Source organism: Lissotriton helveticus, chromosome 4_1 (assembly GCF_964261635.1).
Source record: "Lissotriton helveticus chromosome 4_1, aLisHel1.1, whole genome shotgun sequence".
Classification (NCBI taxonomy): Eukaryota; Metazoa; Chordata; class Amphibia; order Caudata; family Salamandridae; genus Lissotriton; species Lissotriton helveticus.
The window spans coordinates 1,215,537,825-1,215,561,671 of record NC_136063.1 but is presented as its reverse complement, the minus strand read 5'-3'; the positions used below and the strand labels follow the sequence as shown (position 1 = coordinate 1,215,561,671).

At 46.8% G+C, this 23,847-nt stretch overlaps 1 protein-coding gene across 2 annotated transcripts in view; it reads right to left on the bottom strand.

Annotated features, from left to right (window-relative positions):
• The window catches only part of PIGM (phosphatidylinositol glycan anchor biosynthesis class M), a 202,803-nt gene that overhangs the window by 48,625 nt on the left and 130,331 nt on the right, over positions 1–23,847 (bottom strand). The window contains exon 3 of one of the 2 annotated variants that reach the window (XM_078687784.1): positions 14,374–14,510. The gene's annotated coding sequence lies outside the window, so the exon portion shown is untranslated. Of the gene's footprint in view, positions 1–14,369; positions 14,511–23,847 lie in introns of both variants that reach the window. The other variant, XM_078687786.1, reaches the window with a different exon arrangement.

The window sequence follows — 23,847 nt, the reverse complement described above, 5'->3', positions numbered from 1 at the left end:
AGGTAGCCCACTGGTGAGCAGAAGTAAGTTTGCTTGACACCTGGAAGAAACAGAACTCTATACAGGTGGACTACGTGTTGGTCTCCCAGGCTAGTCTACTCCAATCACTCAGTCACATCAACATTGGGGGAGCTAGACCAGTTCATAAGCGTCAGGTTATAAAATGAAGACATCTAAATCAGAGGCCATGAGACTCACAATTTCCCCACACACACACACATCAAGCCATATGAAGGGGATCCTACCTTTTGTGGAACTCAATGTTGATGAAATATACATGAAAACGTAAGTGACCCCTAGGCTGACTGTGCAGTAGTAGGACTCAAAAGAGAGCAAAAAGTCTCTGATGTAATCCTTTGAAAAACTCAACAGTAAGATTGGATGCGTGGAGAATACAATGACGTTGTTGGCAAATAAACTATAATCTCTGGCAACTAATATTTCACTGGTGGAACAAGCCATGATAGAACGATGACTAACGTGACAACAGTAGAAACCATCACTACTAAAATCACATAGCCAGAAAATAATTTTTGGGGTTCTAGCACAGCGAGACAGGAAACCGGCCATGATTGAGAGCATTGAAGATCATCAGAAGGTGTCATGTCTGTTAATTTTGGCACTCCTCCACAGGACAAGTGGAAACAATTTAACAGCAATTCCAGAAAATCTTACAGTCAGAGGCGATTTTCTAGAGACCTGCCCAGGGAATTGAGGCAGGTGGTGGACTTATGAAATTCCACAAAAAAACGAATACATGTATTGAGAAGTAGGGCTGTTAAATGATTAAAATAATTATTCATAACAGAATTAATGACCGGTTCTGTTACCAAGTGACTTTGGTCTTATTCACTAGACTCTGTTAGATAAATATTTACATATATAATACTAAGGAAAAGCAATACCCCGTTAGGCCCCAAGGTTACCTCATAATGGGTCACCATTACATGTGGCTCTGTCTAGGTGGTCTTTTGATGTGCCATAAACAGAGGGTACAATAGGCTAAACACATGGGCAAGGCATGAAGGTGCTAACCAATCTGTTTCTTTGCCAGTGTGAGACTGAGCAGCAATTAGTACCCTACACCACAAAAAACCGAAGCGATAGCTCTCCAGCTCTGTTGTAGCCTAGCCTTTGTATACTGATGAAGCCTACAAAAACTCATAGGATGCGGTTACGAGAAATTAAAAGCCTTAATAAGAAGGACCTTGAAAATCCTGGGTAAACCACTTTCACAAAAGTGGACACAAAAGAGCAGCTGGGTTCAATCTTGCATACCTAAATATGGATGAACTTCTGGTGTTACAAAGTCGGCTGTGGCCAAGTCCATGTTACGATGAAGTGAAGCAACCATCCGGGAGCCAGAGATCTAGCATCCACTCATGAATCTGTCAGAGTGCAGGGGATGTCACATGTGGCATCCAGTAGACCAGGCGATGGCTCACTGATAATGGAGGCTGCATATCGGTCCAGGATTTAAAATTTCGCCATAGAATGGGACACATTGGGGTCCCAGAGCACAGCTGGCAGATTGAAGGCAAGGTGGCTTGCAGGTGGCATGCAGGTGGCACACAGTGGTGGAGATAGGCTGGCCACAAGGACTGGTCAACTTCTCAACTAGGGTCATTGCTGGGCAGCAACAAAATCGGCAGATGGAGCCATGAAGCAGATACTGTCGCCAGCAACAACCTTCAGGTGGGCACCACTGTTAATTCATGCCCCCTCCAACCCTAGGTCTGAGAGAGAAAGAAGCAATGAGCTGTCACACCCCTGGATTAAGTCAGCACAAGGAAGGGCACCCCCTGACTCTGTGGATAGCAGGCCTTTGCCATCTTCTGTTAAAAGTGTGCGGATAAAAGAGAAGAGATTTGTAGAGCGGATAGCGAGTTGGGAGGCCCGAAAGATACCATTATTGTCACGGTGCCACACTTGCACATGCCCCTACAGAAGCATCAAAACAGAGGAGTGTAAAGGCTGTAAAAAAACAGGGATTTGGGGGTTGGCCATGGAACTGAGAGGCCAAAAACATGGAGACAGGATAAAGGGGGCCCCAGCCAATGGAGCAGCTGGAGAGGCTCATAAGGTCCCCACACAAGTTCATACAAACAAACAATGACCTCTGTTAAAGATGTCTGGAAAACGAACTCTTGGGCAAAACCAGAGGAGCTGACCCAAAGACTGCAATGACTAGACGAGCAATAAATATTGGTGTGGCAGGGGTGTCTCTCGCACAAAGATTAAATGCAGAGCCTGTGGGGAATAGAAATGTGGTTGTGAGGCAGTGTTCAAAACACATTGGCGACTGGTGAAACTGTCCTGGACCTAATTTGGGGTCATATGTCAGAACTTATAACACAAATAGCTAGGTTAGGTGGGAGATATCATTAAAATAAAGAAGGCCAGGGACCAGGAGATGGGGTAGTGGTTGGTGAGTTGGAGGGAATCGACGATAGCAGATAGGTGATCAACTGACACCACCAAAACTATCTACACTAATGCCTGGCAACAGAATGTGAATAACTAAGTGGGCCTCCCTTTCTATATATCTTCAATTCAAAATATACACAACACCGCTATGTGCTGTACAGATTGTGCCTTAATCTCCTACCGCTCATGGTAGGTTACCCAGCAAACTAATATACCTTAGCAGGTCTGAGCCCTTGTGATGGGGTTTTCGCCCAATCTAATTTGCACATAATGTACTTTTGCACACTTCCTAGAAGAAAATGTTTACTCCCCTTATTTAATGTTTTTAAATGTAGAAAGTGTAGACCAGCCTTATGGTTTTTACAAACATTACACAGCCCTCTAATATGCCATGCCATGGCCTCTTATTTGGCAGGTTCTTAAAGTTCGGAAACATGTAGTTTTAATGTGATGATGGCATGTTATTTATATTTAATGTGTGTTAAAGATAAGAGCTGTAAAATTCCTTTGTCTTGGACTTGTGTTAAATGTTTGTCTTTAATGATTAGTTCTTTTATGTATTGTATTTTTGTGCTTTTATGCTACAGAAATGTGGCGAAGATAAAGTTACTTCCCTTCGGTAACGATGTATCTACAAGAGACATATGTTAGTTATAGACTCTTTACCTTAGAATTACTCCCAGGCATCAGACTGGATCCAGAGAATGTTTTCTTCTGCTGCACATCTGTTGGTGGTGCGTCGGTTAACTCCGCGTCCGTCGTCGGAGTCGTGGTCGCTGGAATGACGTTCAAGTGCCTACATAGACGCCACCACTGCGCGCGGACATCAGTTCTGACTTGACTATCCATGCCAGAAGCGCAGGGCCCTGAAAGGGAGACACCCTATCCCTAGAAGTCAGTTCGCAGAGCAGGGAGGATGGTTGGGGCGGTAAGGAGTCTATAAACTAATATATGTCTCTTACAGAAACATTCTTACCGAAGTTAAGTAACTAGTTCATCTGAAAGAGACTGTTAGTTATAGATTCCTTACCTTAGAATAGATAGCCCAGCAATACCAACCTTGGAGGAGGGTCTGCGAACTAAGTTCACACTAGAAAATCCTGGAGGACCGAACAGGCAAAATAGCCGTCCCTCCCGACTCGGCTGTCCAGGCAGTAATGTCTAGTGAACGTGTGCCAGGATGCCCACGTGGCTGCCTGGCAGATGTCAAGAAGTGGGACTCCACGTGCTAAGGCAGTGGTTGCTGCCGTAGCCCTACTGGAATGAGCGCGCAGCCCGACTGGAGGTTCTTTTTTTGCTAAAGCGTAACAGATTTTAATACAAAGAACAACCCATCGAGAGATGGTACGCTTTTGTACAGCCTGACCTTTCTTGGCACCTACATAGCAACGAAGAGTTGATCATCTACCCGGAACTCTTCTGTGCAATTAAGTTAGAAGGACAGCGCACGTTTAGGGTCCAGACAGTGGAGTTTCTCCTCCTCCTTGGAAGGGTGCAGAGGCGGGAAAAAGGTGGGCAAAGCGATTGTTTGTATTTTGTGAAATGGTGTAACGAGCTTAGGAAGGAAAAAGGACACAGGGAAGAAAGAGGGCTTAGAAGACCCCGCGAGCAGAGGTGATAGCAACAAGGAAGGCAGTTTTTAAAGTAAGGAGCCTGAGAGGACTGTTGTGAAGAGGCTCGAAGGGAGCACACATAAGATATGTTAGAACAAGGTTCAAGTCCCTCTGGGGCATTATGAAAGGAAATGGAAGAAAGAGATGAGTATTGGCCCTTAATGAATCTAATTACAATAGGAGACTTGAATAAGGATGGTTGATCTGGCAGTCGAAGAAAAGCAGAGATAGCAGCAAGATAGCCTTTAAGAGTGCCCAGAGCAGAGCCCTGAAAGTATATACAAGAGAACCTCCGAAAGAGGGGCAGAAAGGGGATCCACAGCCTTTGCTGTGCACCAGGCCACAAACTTGTTCCATCTATAGGCATACACTGTTTTAGTGGAGAGACGCCTGGTTGCCAAGATGACATTACAAACCTGCGGGTGGAAGGTCAAAAGCTGTCAACTGCTGTCGCTCAATCTTCACGCAAGGAGGTGGAAGCTAGACAGGTTCGGGTGAAGAACCGCCCCCTGCTGCTGAGACAGTAGATCCTCCCAAAGGAGAGGTCTGATCGGAGGATCGATTGCCATGCTTAGGAGCTCAGGGTAGCAGACTCTTCGTGCCCATTCCGGAGCCAGAAGAATGACTTGGGCCCAGTCGCGCTTGATCTTCTTCATCACTCGGGGCAAAAGTGGTACAGGCGGAAAGGCGTACAGGAGGCTGCAACTCCACTTGTGACAAAAAGCATTGCAGAGCGATTGCCACGTTGCAGACTCCAACACACAGAACTGCTGACATTGCACATTCTCTTCAGTGGCGAATAGATCCAACCAAGGCTCTACTCACTGCTGTAAGAGACCTTGCACCACCTCCAAGTTAAGACGCCATTCGTGATCTACCGGGAACTGACGGCTGCATTAGTCCGTCCTGGAGTTCAGAGAACCAGCCAGGTGTTGAACCGCCAGGGTCATGCCCTGATGTTCCAGCCATGTCCAAAGGCAAAGAGCCTCTTGACACAGGGTCCACGAACCCCACTACGCCCTGTTTGTTGCAGTACCACATGGCGGTGGTGTTGTCAGTGAACACTTACACTACTTTCCCTTTGAGAGAGGGAAGGAATGCTGTCAGTGCCAGACATATCGCCCAAAGCTCCAACAAGTTGATATGGAGCCCGGACTCCGCCAGAGACCAGCGCCTCTGATCTCTGCTTCTCCCAGGAGTGATGCATTGGTCACCACCGTGAGATTTGGTTGGGGAAGGGAGATAGATCTGCCACTGACCCAAGCTTGGTTCGTCAGCCACCACTGCAATTGTTGTGCAGTTCCCCCCGAAGAGCATGCATATGCCATCTGGTGTGATCTACCAGAAGGATGCAGGAGGCCATGAGTCCAGCAGACTCAGGGTCAATCTCACCGAAATCCGGGATAAAGGCTGAAACATTGTTATCATAGCCTGAATATCCCAGACTCGCTGCTCGGGAGGATAGGCACTGTGTACAGAACAGCTCTGATGAAGGGGAGCGTCTGAGAGGGAGTCAAGTGTGACTTCTGCACATTGATGGTGAACCCCAGCGAGTGTAGGAGGTCCGCCGTAGTCTGGAGGTGGGAGACGACAGCCTGAGGCGAGCCCACTTTCAACAGCAAGTCATCGAGATAGGGGAAGACTGGAACCTCTGATCTGTGCAGATGAGCTGCGACCAGTGCCATCACTTTCGTGAACACCCAAGCGGCACTGGTAAGGCCAAAGGGGAGCACGGTGAACTGAAAATGCTTGTGGCTTACCATGAAAAGTAAGTAGGGTCTGTGGGCTGGCAGGACAGGAATATTGAAATAGGAGTCCTGAAAGTCCAGCGCAGCCATCCAGTCTCCAGGGTCGAAGGCAGACAGGAGCTGAGCCAATGTGAGCATTTTGAACTTCTCCTTCCGGAGGAAGTGGTTAAGGGCCCGGAGGTCTAGAATAGAACAAAGGCCTTTATCTTTTTTTGGGCACCAGAAAGTAGTGAGGATAGCAACCACGACCTACGTCTAGCGCAGGGACCCTCTCGATAGCTCCCTTGGCCAAGAGAGCTAGGATTTCCTGGCAGAGAAGCGCCAAATGATCCTCCAACACAAGATCGAAAGACGGTGGCATGGAGGGAAGGGTAGCCTCGAAGGGGTAGGGGAGGGAGTAGCCCCTTCGGGCTATTTGCAAAACCCACCTGTCTGACATGATGGATTGCCAGTGGGGAAGGTGATGGCAAATCCTACCGCCTACTGGCCTTTGATGGGCCTGAAATGTCGCACTAGGAAGGTTTGGAGTCTGTGGCGGGGGGAAAGGGTGGACTGGCTCACCAGCTGGGTCCCATGCCTACACAGAGGTGGGGCAGCTTGCGTGAACCTCTGGCTGGACTGGGCTGGATGTGGCTGGGTGCCCCTTCCGTAGCTACGAAAGGGGCTTCAAGCGGAATGGAGGTGTCGGGAAGATGCAGCGAGGCCCAAAGATGTGGCCGTAGCCCGAGAATCTTTAAAGTGCTTGAGTGCCCAGTCTGCATTGTTGCCAAAAAGACGACGGCCATCAAAGGGCATGCCCAGCAAGTTTGACTGGACATCCCCCCCAAATGTCCTCAACCAGGGGTCTAGCCTATGGGCAACCAACGTGGCAATCATTCTGCCCAATGGGTCGGTGGTATCCAGCCCACACTTGATTGTGAATTTGGCTGCGTCTCTTCCATCTGCCAATGCCTGAGCGAGAATGGTCCGGGCCTCCTCCAGGCACTGAGGCAACACCTGTGCAACCGTATTGCATATGGTGTGGGAATATCGGCCCAAGAAGCATGCGGTATTCACAGACCGCAGCGCCAAGCTGAAGGAAGAGAACATACGCTTCCCAAGGTGATCCAGCTTCTTGGATTCCCTATCTGGGGGAGCAGAAGCGACTTGCTCTTTGAAGATGAGGCTTGGACCACCAAGCACTCGGGGGAAGGGTGTTGGGTGAGGGAAACTAGGTTGCCTAGAGCAGCGCGGTGGGCAATCGTCCTTTACACAGGAGCCCTTGTGCTGGTCTTGGACCAGGTGCCCAGGAGGATGTCGTGAGGGCTTAGTTGAAGGGTCAAAGAGGTTCAAAGGATGATGCCGCAGGCTGAGGCACCTCTGTCATGAGGTTAGTCTTGAGTGCCACTGAAGGGAGCTCAAGGCCCAAGACCTCGGCTGCCCTTTGCACCACCACAGCATAGGATGCTCCCTTCTCCATAGCCACGGTAGGGGGAGAAAGCATGCCAAGGTCTGAAGATGTGCCAAGACCACTGGCGTCACCCAGGTCCTCTCTCCAGTCCGGTTCTTCAAGCTGGTTAGCTAAAGGGTCCAGCAACCCCTCCCAGTCCTCATCACTACCCTCTGGCCAATAGGTAACACCAGGGATGAACAGGAGAACAAAAGTACCCTCTGTTGTTGGTACCGACGTCCTTCGACATCGGTCTGGCTCCGTGTCTAAGTTGGGGATGAGGCTAGGGTCGACATTGGCTTGGGGCACAGCCAGCGCCATGGGGGTCGTCGTCAGGGCCGGGGAAGGTTGAGTAAGATCGACCGGTGTTGATCATATCCAGGCCTGGATCCGAAGGGAACCTTCCGGCACCGGACCTGCCGACATCGAAGGCTCAGGGCTCCCCGCCACTCTCCGCTGGGCCCAAAGACGCACCAACGGGGTTCGGGCTGCCCCAAAACGAGGTGCAAGGCCTTGTAAAAGCTCTTTAGTTGGGCATGAGGGCGCAGAGTCCTCTCAGAAACAGGCGCCGGAGACTGTGCCTTAGAGTTTTGATGCTCCGAGTCTCGCGTCGGCCGACAGACGGGGAGAAGGCATAGAGCACTGGTGCTTCTTCGCCTTAGTCTTATGCTTGGACTTACCAGAAGACCTCAACGACTTGTAGTGCAATGAGGAGTGGGGGATCTGCAAGCAGCCTCAATACCTTCCTCTCGAACTAGACCGGGAGCGACACGGAGCCGACCACAGGGCTTCCAACAACTTTTGGGACTGCTACAGCAAAGCCTTAGGTGCCATGGCCCGGCAGTCGGAGCATGACTTCGGGTCGTGGTCGAGCTACAAACATCACAGGCACACAAGATGCAGTCTGTCACAGACATCGACTTATAAGAGGAGCTGCAGGGCTTGAACTCGGTCCAAAGTAGGGACATCCCTCGTGTACCAGGAGCTGAATTACTCAAAAAGAAGTTGACAAAAGGCGCAATAAGTTTAGCCAGAAAAAGACTAAGGGGTAGCTCTCTCTGGATCTGCACTAGACTGGCGCAGAAAAAAAAGACCCGACGTCAGCGCGCAGGAGCAGGGTCTACGTAAGCACCGCAACGTCATCCCGGCGACCACGATGCAGACGGCAGATGCGGAGCGGACCGACGCCACCAAACGTCGCGCAGGGGCACTGCTAAGAAAAAATTCTTCAGATCCAGTCTGACGCCTGGGGGTAATTCCAAGGTCAGGAATCTATAACTAATAGTCTCTTTCAGATTATAGATTCTTTAACGTTAGTGAAAGGCACATGCAAAAGTAGAAATTGACAAAGAAGTGCACCAACAGCTAGAGAGTGAACAGGGAGCCTCTTCTTTAGAACCGAGAAGGACCGTTATCTATCTCCCAGAACAAACAAGAATCCACCATAAAGAACTCTTGGAGCGAGGACACATTAAAAAAAGGGGGCAACCACTAGGTCCATGAACCAAAAAAAAAGATCTGAAACAAGCGCAGTAAACTTGACTCCACCAAGACTAAAAACTAAAAACTTCATGCAGCAATTCTTCAATAATAAGAAAAAAAGAGAAGTAAATCTAGTAGAGGAACTGAAAGATGATCTTGAAAACAGGTCACGCTGGAAGTGTTCAAAAGCGCAAACAAGGTACAGTCTACAAGAAATATGTACAAAAGCTTTTCAAAGTGCTCTTGGAAACTGCTGGTGCTATTCATACATGTATAGGTAGGGCACACAGATTAGTAACATGGTCGCTTGACATTCTAGCCTGCGTCACTGAATGAAAAATAAAGGAACAGATTATACAAGTAGGGCTAGTGAGATATAATTCAAAGCAACCTCCATTCAAGTATTCTAAGATCTCTTGCAAATAAGGTCACAGAAGAGGCTTCCAATTGATAAAAACCTTCCTACAATCTCAGAGCTTGAAATATAGATGGGGACAGCCTGCCAAAATTATTTTCACCTGGAAATAATGTTAATGATCCACAACATAACTTAAAGAGGCATGTGAGGTGCTAGGCTTAGACACACTGTTAGAACAATCTCCGAATGACAAAGAAAGCAAGGTCTTGCCACACAACACCAGCTCGGCACAGGATAGGAAAATATCAGATGAATAACACCCTGAACAAGGAGGAAATCATCTTTGGACAAACAGACAGACCTAACAGAACAAACAGTCAGTGCCGGGAGACAGGACATCATATTGAAAAAGAATGCTGGCTGTGTCATGGTAAAGAGGTTGCCAATGAATGGCGAGGGACTTCAATTTACCCTGGAGGAACTGTAAAAATATAGTGAAAGGCTCTTGGGGGGGAGGGGGGGAGGGGGGAGTAGATCCTTGGGAGGAAATGCCACTGATGGGGCAACAAACGAACTGAAGAGATTTAATTAGTTGAACTACAAGTCAGTGTCTTCTGAACTTTGCTTCACCAACAATACTGATCTAATGAGTAAATGAAAGGAACGGGTAATAGAGAATGGAGTTGTTACCTGTTAGGAAGTTGAGTCCCAGATATCCTTAATATAAAAAATTATTTGTAATGTCTGAGGATTTAACAATCCAACTCAATACATTAGTATCCTAATGGAATTTAAAAAAACTCATATTTGTCTCCTATGAGAGGATAATGGCGGGCTGAGATCAAGATACTTGCTATAGTGGTCAGGCTCACTAACACCAAAGTGGCTGGGATAGGCATACTTTTATCTCGGCAGTCACAAAACATGGTTCCACTTAACTGCACTGGCAAGGATGGCCAATAATTACATATCAATGGCACACTTGAAGGGGCCCTCTCCTTTGCCTTAATATTCATCTCAAACACAGGACAGGTGTGGTACTTTCGTAAGGATATGGAGATAGTTCTACGTAGAGCCACAAGACCCCTTATTATAGGGTGAAGACTTCAACATGGTTAATTCTTATGTAATGGATGAAACACAACACAGGCGGGGAGGCTCAGCAGTGATTTACTGTGAAGGCAAGAAATGGCTGCAGGTCATGGGACTGATGGACCTATGACATTGCAGACACCTTCTGGATACAGATTTCTGTTGTTACTCACAGCCAATCACATATATGCAAGACTTTGCCACCTGCTTTTGGACAAATGCTTGATCCACATAGTGGAGGAGATAGATCAAGGCCCTATTATATTATCGAACCACAATCTACTCGAAGGTACATTACAATAGATGTTGGGGAGAACCTCAACACAGAGAGGATACTGGAGATTAAGCACAACTCTAGTAAAAGACCCCACAAGTTCGGACCAATATAACTATATGTATTAAAGAATATTTCAGACATAACAAAAGAGGAGAGGTGAACACCAAAACACATTTGGATTGCAGACTCAAACTACAGTGACTGACTGTCGCAGAAAGCCTGTGACAGGCATTGCTGGTTGCAAGTCAAACATAAAATCACAGTGTCTGTACGTTGGGGATCCATTGGCGGGTGAGGGGCGGGACCTCCTGTTGGGGTCTGCCTGCTCTGCCCGCCACGACAGATACTTCACTATTTGAGGTATAGGGTGGGGGTGGGGTGTTGTTTGGACATGTTCTGAGGGATGGTTGTTGTGTTCAAATCGTACTGTCCAAATGCATGTCGGCACCTTGCTACACTACCTGTTTTGGGCCACAGGGGTTCTTCATGTTCATGATACCAGCACATGGCTTCCATTATGGGTAGATCGGTCGTCTCCTTGGGGTCCCCGAGTGTGCTGAGCTGGAATGTCAGAGGGGCACTGGATAAGATTAAGCGCGGAGCAATTATTAAGCAGCCTAAACGCGCTGGCGCCGAGATTTTAATGCTGCAGGAGACGCACTTTATGGGGACAAAAGCACTGCGCTTTCAGCGTTTCGGTTATGCGCAAGTGTTTCATTCGGGCTTTGTGTGGGGATCCCGGGGAGTTGCAGTCTTGATCCATAGACGAGCCCCTTATAGTCACATTAAGACGTGGGGCGATACAAAGGGTAAAGACCTTTTTCTGCAGGGTACGTTAATGGGTGAGTCCATGATATTGGGTAGCGTTTATGCCCCACCGTCGTTGTCCTGGGGATTTGTAGAGAAACTTGTGACAGTGTGGACGGATATTCCAGAGGGCCTGGCAGTGGTTGGCGGGGATTGGAATGATGTGTTGGATGTTGCCATTGATCGGCGGAGGCCCGACGGGGCCCGGCGGTTCGCCATCCCACCAAGCTTCATTCCCTAGTGGTAGGCCAGGATTGGGATGACCCATGGCGCAGGTTACATGGTGGGACCCAGGGGTTCACTTATCTATTGGCAGTCCACGATTCCTCTTCTCGTATTGATTATATCTTTGTGTCTCTGGCAGGGTGGCAGAGGCGGATATTCTCCCTCGAGGGCTTTCGGATCATTCGCCAGTGGCCATTACTCTGCGGGCTGGACTGGCACGTGGGCCTTTCCGGTGGCGCCTCTCTACATGGGATCTCCAAAAACGAGGAGTATAGGGAACATATGGAGGAAGCCATCAACCAGTATTTATTGCATAATGTAGGTACGGTGCCAGCGGCAGAGTCTTTGTGGGAAGCAACGAAGCCCACCCTTCGCGGGGTGGACATTTCCTTTGGCACGGCGGCGCGCAGGATCCGTAGGAGTCCCTTCATCGGGCGGAAGCTGACATTTTGGAGCTGGAAGAGCGCAGCAGAGATGAAGGGGAGCGGCTGGTCCGCCGCCAGTTGTTGCTTGCGCAACAGGACTACTCATCCCTTTTGCCGGATGAAGCGCGCCAGGCATGGTTGGCAACCCGGAGTAGGATTTTCCAATGGGGGGACAAGTCGAGTAAACTCTTACATAGATTGTGTCAAGGGGCGACGGGCTCCATGGTCTTCCCGGGTATTGTCGGATCAGATGGGGTGCAGATGTCAGACCTGTCAGCCATCGCAGAAAGCTTTGCAACATACTATGCAGACCTCTATGCTCCCAAGGAATGCCTGCCAGCAGAAGCTATTGGCCGGTTTTTGGATGATCTCCCACCCAGAACTTTGACTGACGAGGTTAGCGCGGACCTGGACTGTCCATTCTCGGAGGATGAGCTGGGCTCTGCTCTTCTGGAGTTGCGACCTGGTAAGGCGCCGGGTCCTAATGGCTTCGCGAATGAATTTTTTAAGCGGTACTTCCTGCAGCTTGGCCCTCATTATCACAACGTGGTGGAGGAGGCCAGTGAGCTTGGTCGTCTTGAAAGAGACCGTGGCCTCTAATAACTTGGTCCTATTTCTACAGCATGTTTACAAATTCTAAGACATTGAAGGGCAACATTTGGACAAGATGATTTCAATGCAACTGCAATTATAGATGAGATATTGTTTAGTCTGATTAACCCAGAGCAGTTTAGCCATGTCAAAGAAGTTGAGTGAGTTCCAGCCAGTGTCTGTGTTGAAGATCAATCTGGTGAGATTGGAGGGCCTAATGTTCAGTTATCCTAATGTGACAGTACAGATGCTACAGAATACAACCCCCTTTCAATTAGTTAGAAAGGAGCTGCAATATCTGCAATAGTCACTGCCAAAGGTTTACCAGAGACTCTAACTAGAAATGTGTCACCTGCATGTCAAAGGCAGAAATGTTTGATAGGTGTAACTACTAGATTTTGTGGGGAGCAAACAGTGGTGGTTAGGATAGCAACCTTATTAAAATTATTATATTTTGTCACATACTCCCATTCATGAATCCAAAGATCAGCCTGAACTACATATGGCAGGGGTGAGAAGGCAAAGACGGGATGGCAGCAAGAAACTAACACACCTAGAGAAGGGAAATTAGGAATCCCCCACCAACTCAAATACTACCAAGCCTCCCATTTGTGATACTTGCCAGAAAAGTTGCATGCAGAGAAGCAAAAAAAATAAAAGATTCTAGCTATATAGATCACACAATCTCTGGCAGAGCGCTATGGGACGTCATATGGTTGATCAAAGCACGAAGAAATCTAAGACTCTACAATGCGCTGGTGCTGAGTTCCAGACTAAAGGTTAGAGACTGTTGTAATGCAATGCATAGCTTATATTGTATTATATTATCTATTGTACATGTGTGGGTTCCAGATTGAAATCCTGGGATACTGAGTTTTTGAGGGTGGCGGTTGGAGTGACATTGATGTGTGAATGTTCATGCTGTTCGGGCGTGCCTGGGGCTGCAAATTAAAGCTACGATCCCGGAGGTGTGTGTGAAGTCTTTACAACAGGGATGAACTGGGCTATTGGAGCCTTAGCCCTCCTTGTGAATAACAATATCACCCTAAGATATCACAGTATGTCAACCATTGAAATTCAGTGGTAAAGGTTACATAAACCAGATTGTTTTAATTTGTTTTTTAATATGGCACCTAGAACTTCACACAGTTACTAATAGTGGTCAGTTTTAAGTCTAGTAGGCTAAAGACATGTCCCTTTAGCTCTCAAGAGGGCCTCACTAAGGGAATTGTAGCAAATAAAAATAACTGCAATTCCAAAATGGCCTTGCACAAATATGATACAAAAACAAAATAGAAGTTTCCATTCATTCCCCATCAATCAAGAATGTCAAAAAAAGCCTCCCACCAGTGCTCTAGAACTTGGCAGAGTCAACATTTCTCTAGGTTGGAAACAAAAACATGCCAGAAGGAAAGAAACAGGGGACAGATCTGCTTCTCCTGCTACGCAAAAACGATATTCAACTATGTAAGTCAAGATACAACAAGCTCCACGTCTCAACACATCGTTCACTTCCAAGAGGAACTGAAGTCTCATCAATTAATGTAACACGTCGACATGGTTCCAGCTCCTTACTGTCAAATAAACATGAAAGGGGGGTTCCCAATGGTAAAGAGGAGGTATTCAAAACTCTCTAAATAAAGAAAAAGAGCCAAAAGCCCACAGAAGACCTAAAGAATATATCAAAATGTTTCTTTTTTATTAACATAGAAAGATAATACAGTTATTGAAATTTAATATACAGTACATTTCTTGGTCTTAATTTTGTATGAGGTCATCATAAAAAGTACAAACAAGAGATAAAGACACAGCCTAAGGACAACAAGGAGAAATAAAAATTGGCACACAGCTCACCCGCTCTTACAGTCAACCAAAAAACATACCCATGCACGTACCTACCATATTTCTACCTGTTTCCTGTGTTCTTCTTTTGGGTTGTACACACTAGTTTACATGCAACTGGTATTCATTGTGCGCTTTTGTCCATATATTTTTTAGATGTAAATTCATATTTGTGTCATCATCTTAGCAGATACCTAAAAGAAACAATGATATATGAAATGTAACTGTGCACTCAAACATTGGTTTTTAAAAGACATCCGAAAAGCAGGTTAACTCTGAGCACCGCTTTTGGGTCATTATGTTGCAACAGCGATAGGCGTGATGATAATCTTTGATCCGAGACATGCCACATATACACTGACCTACGTTTTTGTTTTGAAATATACCAGTCATATAATCTGCTATGTTATTATTTTAAAATGTAAAAATAAAATAAAACAATGTACAGCTCCAATCTGAACAGTGTGGTAATTCCAATACGGGATAGGATTACAATTTCAAAAATGTACTGGTATCAAATTTAGATCAATCCCAACCCAAAGAACTATTGAATAATGCTGCTTTACTTCATCAATGAAAAGCTGAGCCCTGTGATGGTATTCATGCACTATTACCACTTCAATTTCAAAGACCCAGTAAGAATGAGGTCCTTAGTGTTGTCCATTTTCCTAACTGTTCAGCAGTTAAAAATAGTTGTACTGTATTTCTCAGATGCCTCCTTTTGTGCATGCATTTTACGACAATATTCCATTTTGCTAGGACATGCGTACTAAACACTTTGTTGCTATTAAGCAACATGCACCATTTACAATTAACTATTTTTCTTATGAACATTTCCTGTTTTTATAGCATGACCAACTCCTTGTTCTAAACATAAATTATAAACATATTTGAAAATACTGTATTCATATTTTGGACAGAATTTTTCCGATTAGGTTTATCTGCCTAGATACAGTTTAGGAAACATTTCTCAAACTATTGAAATATGCACTAACAGCCTATATAGTGCCCTCAACTGTTGGCTTTGTTTTGTAGTTCTCTAAGACAGCAAGACGTAGACCCTGTACCAAGCTTTTGCAGTTCCAATTCTTGAGTACACCACCCACCTTCTACGAGCTTCTCTAATATCATTTAGAAAATAGAATACAAGCTGGGGTAGACAGCAGAGCAATGGGACCAAGAATACTTTCATCATCAACAAAGGAGTTAGAAAATATAAAGGTACTGTTAATCAATTGAAGTGCAATTGAGTGAGTGGCAGAGTGCAAGTGCTAGTCACTTACACCCAGGGTAAAGCGACATTGTAACGTGTACCCAGAAATTCTTAGGATCACATCTTAGTAGATTTTCTAAACCCCAAAAGGAAAGAACAACGCTATCAGAGGCAAGTGGCATTCACCCCTAGAGAACTTATGCACATGTAAGGGTCTTTGAGAAACATGCAACCCATATGACATTCGTTGGTTGAACATAGCTGCCTTGAAAGTAACTGACTGCAATGATTACATAATGGCAGTCACCTCTGTGTAGTTGGGGTTCAGACACTTTCCATCGAAAAGGCATTTTTTTTTATTTGCTCTCAACTTTTGACCCAGAGGAAGGTCAGATCGAAATTGGACAAACAATATGTCTTGTCAACTAAGGTTTGTCATGGAAAAGGAAGGAGCCATGTGGAAGTTGAAAAAATATGTGTTTAGCCACTTTCGCATTCAAAAAACACCTAACTGACTTACACCTAACCTGGCATGAAAGTAGAACTTCACTCAGAAATTGTGCTTTCACTGGCTGGTAACTCCAGTAAGTTGTTTTTGAAATACAAGTGGTTTAAAAAGATGCTAGTGGGATTGAAAAAGTTAACCCTTTTGTAAATTCCCCCCCCCCCCGGCATTAGTGGTCATATCCACAAAAGGCCTTACCTACGGTCTATATAGAAGAAAGCTAATTTTCAGGATTCATAGTACTTTGATACCTACGTTGGCACCTGGAGTCTGCAGTTCAGAAAAGGGTTACAGAAGCTTGCCCTGGGTCTGTCGTGCCAAGCATGAAGCTTGTGATGGATTTGTTGAACCCAAAACAAGGACAGAGAATCATATAAAAATAAAAAACAAACAAGATCTGTCCTGGCTCTGTGTACCTTCCCTCAAGTACAACGGGGGTTAGCTGCACACTGCAGGATGGATGCAGGGCTTGGCATTTGGCCATACAGGCTGGCCAGTGCTGCAGGATGGGTGTAGAACCTTGTCACAGGCCACACCTTGCGGCCTGCCCGCTGCACTCGGATGAAGGCTATGCACAATAGGGGCCGTTAGCCTACTAGAGGTTGGTCCCACCAATGCATACAGTCGATGGCACAACCCACCTATAGCGGTTTGGGTACAGGCCAGGCACAATGGCCAATCCATGTGCAGTGAAAGTTGCAATCAGTGCATCATAAAAAACAAAACAATTAAATTTGCTAGAAATACACAGGTAGAAATAGAGCTGTGGTTCTGGCTCAAACAAACAAAATCATTGAAATGGCCCAGTTATGTGCAATGCACAAAAGGCACTCAATTTGCAAACGTCACCATAAGAATATGAAGTCTAGAAAGAGTTAAACATGGCGGACAACTTCAGTTTTAAGGTGCATAATATCACAACTCATGACTTCAGTAGTTTTGCGCATTTGAATTAATGCAATAACCCAGGTTGCAACGTTTTTTTATTCCAGTGAATTGCTTATAAAGATATGTTGCACAATTGGTCAATGGTCATTGTTGTATGAATGCTGGACTAAACTAAGCTGTAATATTTCTGAAAACGATGGCATTTAGTTGTATTACTGTTCAAAACTAATAACGTTTTAAAAAAAATACTCCTGACCAATAGTCCATTCCCTTGGGCATAGCCCCTCCTGAAAGATCTTTTCAGTGAGCAGCCAAAGTCCCTTTACTCGTACTCAACTCAAACATTTGGTGAGACAACCACTGCCCAATCAGCATCTCTGGTGTAGGTGATCTACAGGTTAAAATCAATCAAATTCAACTGCTCATTTTGCCAGTCCATCTGACAAGCAAAAGCAGGGGCAGGCATCTCCAACTGGTAAACTAATAAAATGGAATTTCAATCCAGGCATACTTCTGTCCATCATACTTGTTGCTAAATCGGGGTCAGATTCTTACTTTCAGAGCGGAGAGAAGTTGGGTGTTTACTTCAGCAAAAGTTGTCAATAAGGAAGTGGATCCTGTGTCCAAAAACCCTAACATAACCAGTTCTGATTACAACAAAAGGGCGGCACTGCTGAGTCACTTGTGAAGTGTGTGAGGCCGGCCACTCCCAGACACGAGAAAAACAATTGCACAGGGGTAAACGTGTTTTCTCCAACGAAAGAAGCCACGCCAAGCAGGAACAATGAAGAGAATTGGGAGAGGCCACCAAACCATCTCGATTCTTGGAAATGCCATGCTGGATTTCTAAAACTTCAGACACCTATAACTCAAAAACAAATTCAAATGCCATACAAGGGGCCAGTCTGAGCACACTCTGACCTCATTACAAGAGTGGAGACCCAACAGGGGTGGTAACAGATGCTTAGAGTTAAAGACCTTCATATGTTTCTCAAATGCATCATAAAAAGATAAATCTATTACAAAATCTTGCACCCAGTTAATGCCTGACTCCCTAGAATAATCCAGCACTAGCCAATGTTCTTTAGTATCTTATTGACTAAGTTTCATACGCTTTAACCAGGCTGTCTGTAGATTGAACACTTCATAGGTGGACCTTGGGAAATTTAAATCCACAGCGCCCTATGGAGCGGGGTATGGGTTTATAGAGATCCGGGCAGAATTCAAATTTAGGAAAATAGAGTGTGCGTACATATATTGGGGGTTCCTTTGTCAACATTGCATTTTACAATCCATCAGGAACTGAGGACCAGATTAATATGGTTCCTTTGTTGCCAAGTCTGGCATAAAACGGAAGCTAACCTAAACGGAGAAATCATTCTGGATTGTCTTTCTTGGTGTTATGGGCACAGAATCCCTGGTTGAAATACATTAGGGAGACAACTTTTGGCCTGGGCTGTCCTTTTATTTATGAGACACCAACCGATATTTGTAAAAAGGAAAGAGGGTGGGTCAGGGTGTGTTTGTATTGTCCCACAGAAGGGCTCAGAGGGAGGATAGAGAACTAATGAAACCCTCAGTCAGGAAATACTGTTTCCTACAAACTTTACTGGGGGTGGCACATTACTTAAGCCTGGTTTCAGGTACATGGGAATGTATGCTGTTGCCCTGGTTAATGTAAGGCTCAATCAGGTGGTTATTTTGTTTTCTGCAAGGACAATTTGCTTCCTCTGACATTTATATGCCTGCATGGTGAGATGTCTCCCCAGACCCTGTTGCATGTTGTCTTTTTTGTAAATTGTATCTCCCTCTTACAAAATGTTATTTATTGCCTGCGCTACGAAGATTTTAAATAACCACGTGTAGAGTGGCACTGATTTACCTGCTACAATTTGACTGTCCAGATATATGCACATCAGTAGACTCTTTCTTACAGTTTGCATTACGATCCAAAAATGTATTGATGTTTTAAAATGTGGTTTTGCAGGCCCTGATGTCTGGCACTTGCTTTTTATCATGTTTGTACTTTTTAATGGTTTTGCAGAACCCAATGCACGACATCTGCTTTTTACCATGTCTGAATTATTTTCCTATCGATCTTTGTTATAACTATTTATGAATGTGTGTGTTTATACTGTGTTCTTTATGATCTATTTTTAAGTGATCAAATACAAATTTTGAATGACTGAAAATTCACAGAAGTATTTACCTATTTGTATGATTCGCCACATCTAGGATTGGAGACAAAAATGTCTACGGTGCCAAGGGTTGCAAGCATATAGTTTGTAAGGACATAGTGCAGTCCTCACAACCATGAGTGTTATATAAATAAATGCAGCCAGTATGAGTTATTTGTGACCAATATGGCTGTAGCGCTAGAGGCACTCGGTCTGACACCATGTGATGACCTTTGACTGCTATGATTCTTTGGAAGCAACAAGATCTCTGGGGCCCTCAGCATTGGAACCCTGAAATGGCTGACCTACCCCGGCCTGCTCACCAGGTTCGCAACCTGGGAGTTATCATCATCGACCAACTGACGATGAAACATTATGTTAAAAAGGTGGCGTCAACTTGTTCCACCATTCTTAAATGGTTGAAGAAAATTCTTTGGATGCTACCCTCCTCCACTCAGAGAACAGTAGTCCTGGCCCTTGTTACATCTAGGCTGGACTACGGCAATGTTCTTTATTTGGGTTCTAATAAAGCGGTGACACAGAGACTGCAGGTGGTGCAAAATGCGGCACCAGGCTGCTCTGCAATATTTCTAAGTCAGCATCTATTTCTGGCTCCTTCGTGATCTTCATTGCCTTAGGGAGGCGAATCGTATTAGATTCAAAGCCCTGAGCTATATGTTTAAAATCAAAACAGGAGGGGCGTGGCTAGCCAACAGCCAAGATGGCCGCAATCTGAGAGAGCTCTGTGACTGACGAGCCCTCCTCTCACAATCCGATAATTAATCCGCTCTCCTAGCAGTTGCTAAACTGCATGAACAGAAGCGTTTAACCGTCCGGTGCACTTTGCTTCCACCCGCGTCTCTGTCCGAGGTTCCCCTGAGACGCTATGTCGTTGCGAAAACTGCGGCCTGTTTTGGCGCCAGGAGCCGGGGACTCGAGTACAGGGCAGACCCAGCGAGCCTCACGCACGGCGGCGGCCGCCATCTCCTGCATGTAGGCAGCATCCTGAAGAAAACGGACGGAGGCACATATACCCTGTCTGCAGGCAGTATCAACTACCCGGACGGAACCTATCTTCCACACAGGCTCCGAGTGACACAAAGCAGGCAACTGTGAGTACCGGCGTGCCCCGGGGAGCGGAGGAGAACGCAAAGAAGGGGAGAAATAGCACACTCCCGATGTTGATCGGGGGAGACTGACCCGATATTGTGCAGCAAGCTCTCCCCAGCAGCTCATTATCCTACTCACCCACTAACCGCGACACGGCTCAATCCCGATCCTGCAAACTCCTGTACCGCCATTGCCCACCCGGGCGCCACCCCGGCTACCACCGCAGCGACCTAATCAGGAAGCAGAAGCTACAGCTTGGCACAGATCACGACCGACTCACACGGCGCTACCGACCACAGAGGGGATCACCTCTCAACAGGTGTGTTCGGGGGGACACTGCCCTAGACAATCCGAACAATATCTTACGCCCTACTACCCACGACTGCTGTGATGAGTGGCAGGGGGACAAGGGGCCAGCAGGCCTCGAAATTGGAGAAATACGCTTACCACAAGGACCCGCCAGACAATGTGAGGGGGGAACCAACTCGGACACCACCCCAGCCCACGGGAGACCAGAGTAACACAGAAAAGATCACTCTTCATGACTTCATGGCGGCCCTAAAGACAATGCAATCCTCAATGGGCACGATCTCTACGGAAGTCTCCCTGATAAGAGCTGATTTCGTGAAAATGTCTGACCGCCTTGTGGAGGTCGAGAAGACGACTACCGACCTCGTTGGGGACACATCGGATCTGCAGCGTAGAGTCAAAAGGCTGGAAGGCGACAATCTCATGCTGAGGACGAGGCTGGACGATCAAGAAGGCCGCTCGAGGCGTAACAATGTGCGCCTGATTGGCGTACCAGAATCTGAACGCGGCCCGGCCCTGGACCTCTACGTTGAGGACCTCATACATAGTCAGCTCCAACCCAAAGGGCTGTCGAACTATTTCTCAGTGGAACGTGCCCATCGAGTGCCTGGAGGAAAGCCAAAGCCCGGGGCTCCGCCTCGGCCCATCTTGGCTCGCATTTTCAACTTCAGAGACCGGGACGCCATTTTACAAGCAGCGCGCACTCGACCGCCGCTCAAAATTGATAACTCAGAAATCCATTTCTATTCTGACTACACAGCGGCCGTAGCCCAACAGCGCCGGGGCTTGACGGAGGCAAAGAAGGAACTACGTGCTCGAGAGCTCAAATACTTTATGATTTTTCCAGCGAAATTGCGTGTGGAATCCGAAGGGAAAACATGGTTCTTTGATACGCCGCAAGCGACCCAGGAGTGGCTGGAAGGATGGAGACCGGCGAGAGGTCCTAGGAATCGCGACATGCAACGGAACCACGGAGATAGAAACCCTCGGATAACCGACGACGCAGACTGAACTCGGACCATCTCACTATAGACTCGGACACGGGTACCCGTCCCTTTGGAACTTTTATCTTCAACTACGACATCCGCCCACTCCTCTTTAAATAAGATGAGAATTGTCGGACATGCAGGGAGAAGGTGATGCGGCTGGCCGCTACTCGCGGTAGGCCTAATATGGTGAAACTCTGGTCATGCAAGAAGAGACCCATGCAGATAGGACTTATAGTTACGAATGGCACTGCATGAGCACTCAGAGAGGGGAGGGATCGGCAGCGGACACAGAAGTCTCACCCCCACGAACAATCTTCATGAGTTGGGACTGTAAGCACTCTGCTCAGTTGGGGAGGTGGAAGGTTTATTGTCTGCCGGGCAGGGAGGCAGGGTGGGGGTATGGGGTTTCTACGTTTTGACTTTGTTTAGTTTTTGTTTCGGTTTTACGTTCCTAACTTGGTTGGCTCTTTACATGCACTCACAACATACACTCTGGTTCCTCTCCACACACTCAGACACGCTGACCCGGCTAGAGCGGCTCTGCACGAGCTGCCGGTCACGGTCTATGCGACGTGACACACACCTTAACGGTAGCCTAGTAGAAGCACTAGGGCGCAATCTGAGCTCTCAAACATACCGGACCGCGGTCCGAGTATTGAACCCGATGGCACTGATACACTTGCTCAATGGAGACTATGGCTAATCAAGATCTATCGGCACTCGACCCCCAATCACAACCATTGATCTCCCCCCCCACTAACTATTATTTCGTGGAATGTAAATGGGTTGGGTCATAAAATTAAACGAGGGCTGGTCCTACAATATCTAAAGAGGAAAGCACCCACCTTGGCTCTGCTGCAAGAAACACATCTGGTAGGAACGGCCTGCAATGCTCTTAATCGTTGGGGTTTCAAGATGGTCACGCACGCAGAGTTCTCCACTGGCTCCCGTGGGGTGGGGATTCTCGCCCAAAAAAACGCTCAACTGCTGATCAAACACATTTGGACTGATGACCAGGGGCGCTTTGCTGCGGTCCATTGTCAATGGGAGGGCCGGCCATACAATATACTATTGGTATACATCCCCCCAGCGCTACATCAAGGGGATTTCCAAGACCTGGGTAAATTACTGCTCGAACTCCCAGCGGGGGAACTAATCATGGGAGGTGACTTCAACGCAGTACTGAACGCAGCGGTGGATCGACAGCCTCCTCGTGAGGCTACCAGGTCTAACCGAATGTTTAAAGACTTCCTGGAAGCGTTGGGACTGGTGGATATGTGGAGACTTAAACATCCCCATGACCACCACTACACATTTCACTCGGGAGCCCACAATAGTCTCTCCAGAATAGATTACATGCTGACACTGGCGATCCCCCCGGAAAAGATCACAGTCCTGGAACACCTCCCAAGGGGGATATCAGATCATTCCCCGGTGCAACTCACCTACACAGCACAACCCACCAGACGGCAAAGAATATTTCCAATCTATCCAGGATATTTAAAAAATAGAGCGATTCTGAAAGCATTGACAACCTCCACCACACACTACTTTGACGAAAATCCAGACTCTGTAAATTCACCCTCAGTATCTGGGAGGCATACAAGACAGTGATTAGAGGACAAGCTATCTCCACTATCACTAGACAAAAAAGAGAGCAGAGGGCAACCATTGAGTCACTAGAAACAGCGGTCCGGACTGCTGAATTAGCCCACGCCTCAGACCACACGGAGGACACGGCACACACACTAACACTGACATCGCAAGAATACAGGGCATATGCAGAGGACATGGCCAAAACAAGACTGACTGACACATTGCATAGGGTCTACGAATTAGGAGACAAGACTGGGAAAATGCTCGCGTGGCTTGAACGGAAGGACAGGGCAAATAGATCGATTGCCACATTGGCGCTCCCCGATGGCACACACACGACTTCTCCCCCACAAATAGTAGAAGAACTGGCCACCTACTATGAAACCGTATACACCGCACGGGGTGGGACGACGGAGGAAGACAGCATGCAATTCCTTCAAGACATACCCCTGCTCACGCTGTCCCAGGAGGACGCACAGGCGCTTGAGGGCGACTTAACAGGAGAGGAATTGGGGAAGGCTCTAGCAGCATTACATACTGGAAAGGCAATGGGACCAAATGGCTTACCCGTGGAACTCTATAAAACAATGGCGCGACAGATCATCCCATATATGCTTCCCATGTATAACGATAGCTTGACAAGAGGTGCGCTCACGACTGACCAAAGACTAGCCACCATTGTCACAATTCACAAACCTGGCAAAGCACCTGACCAAACGTCCTCATATAGGCCAATCTCCCTAA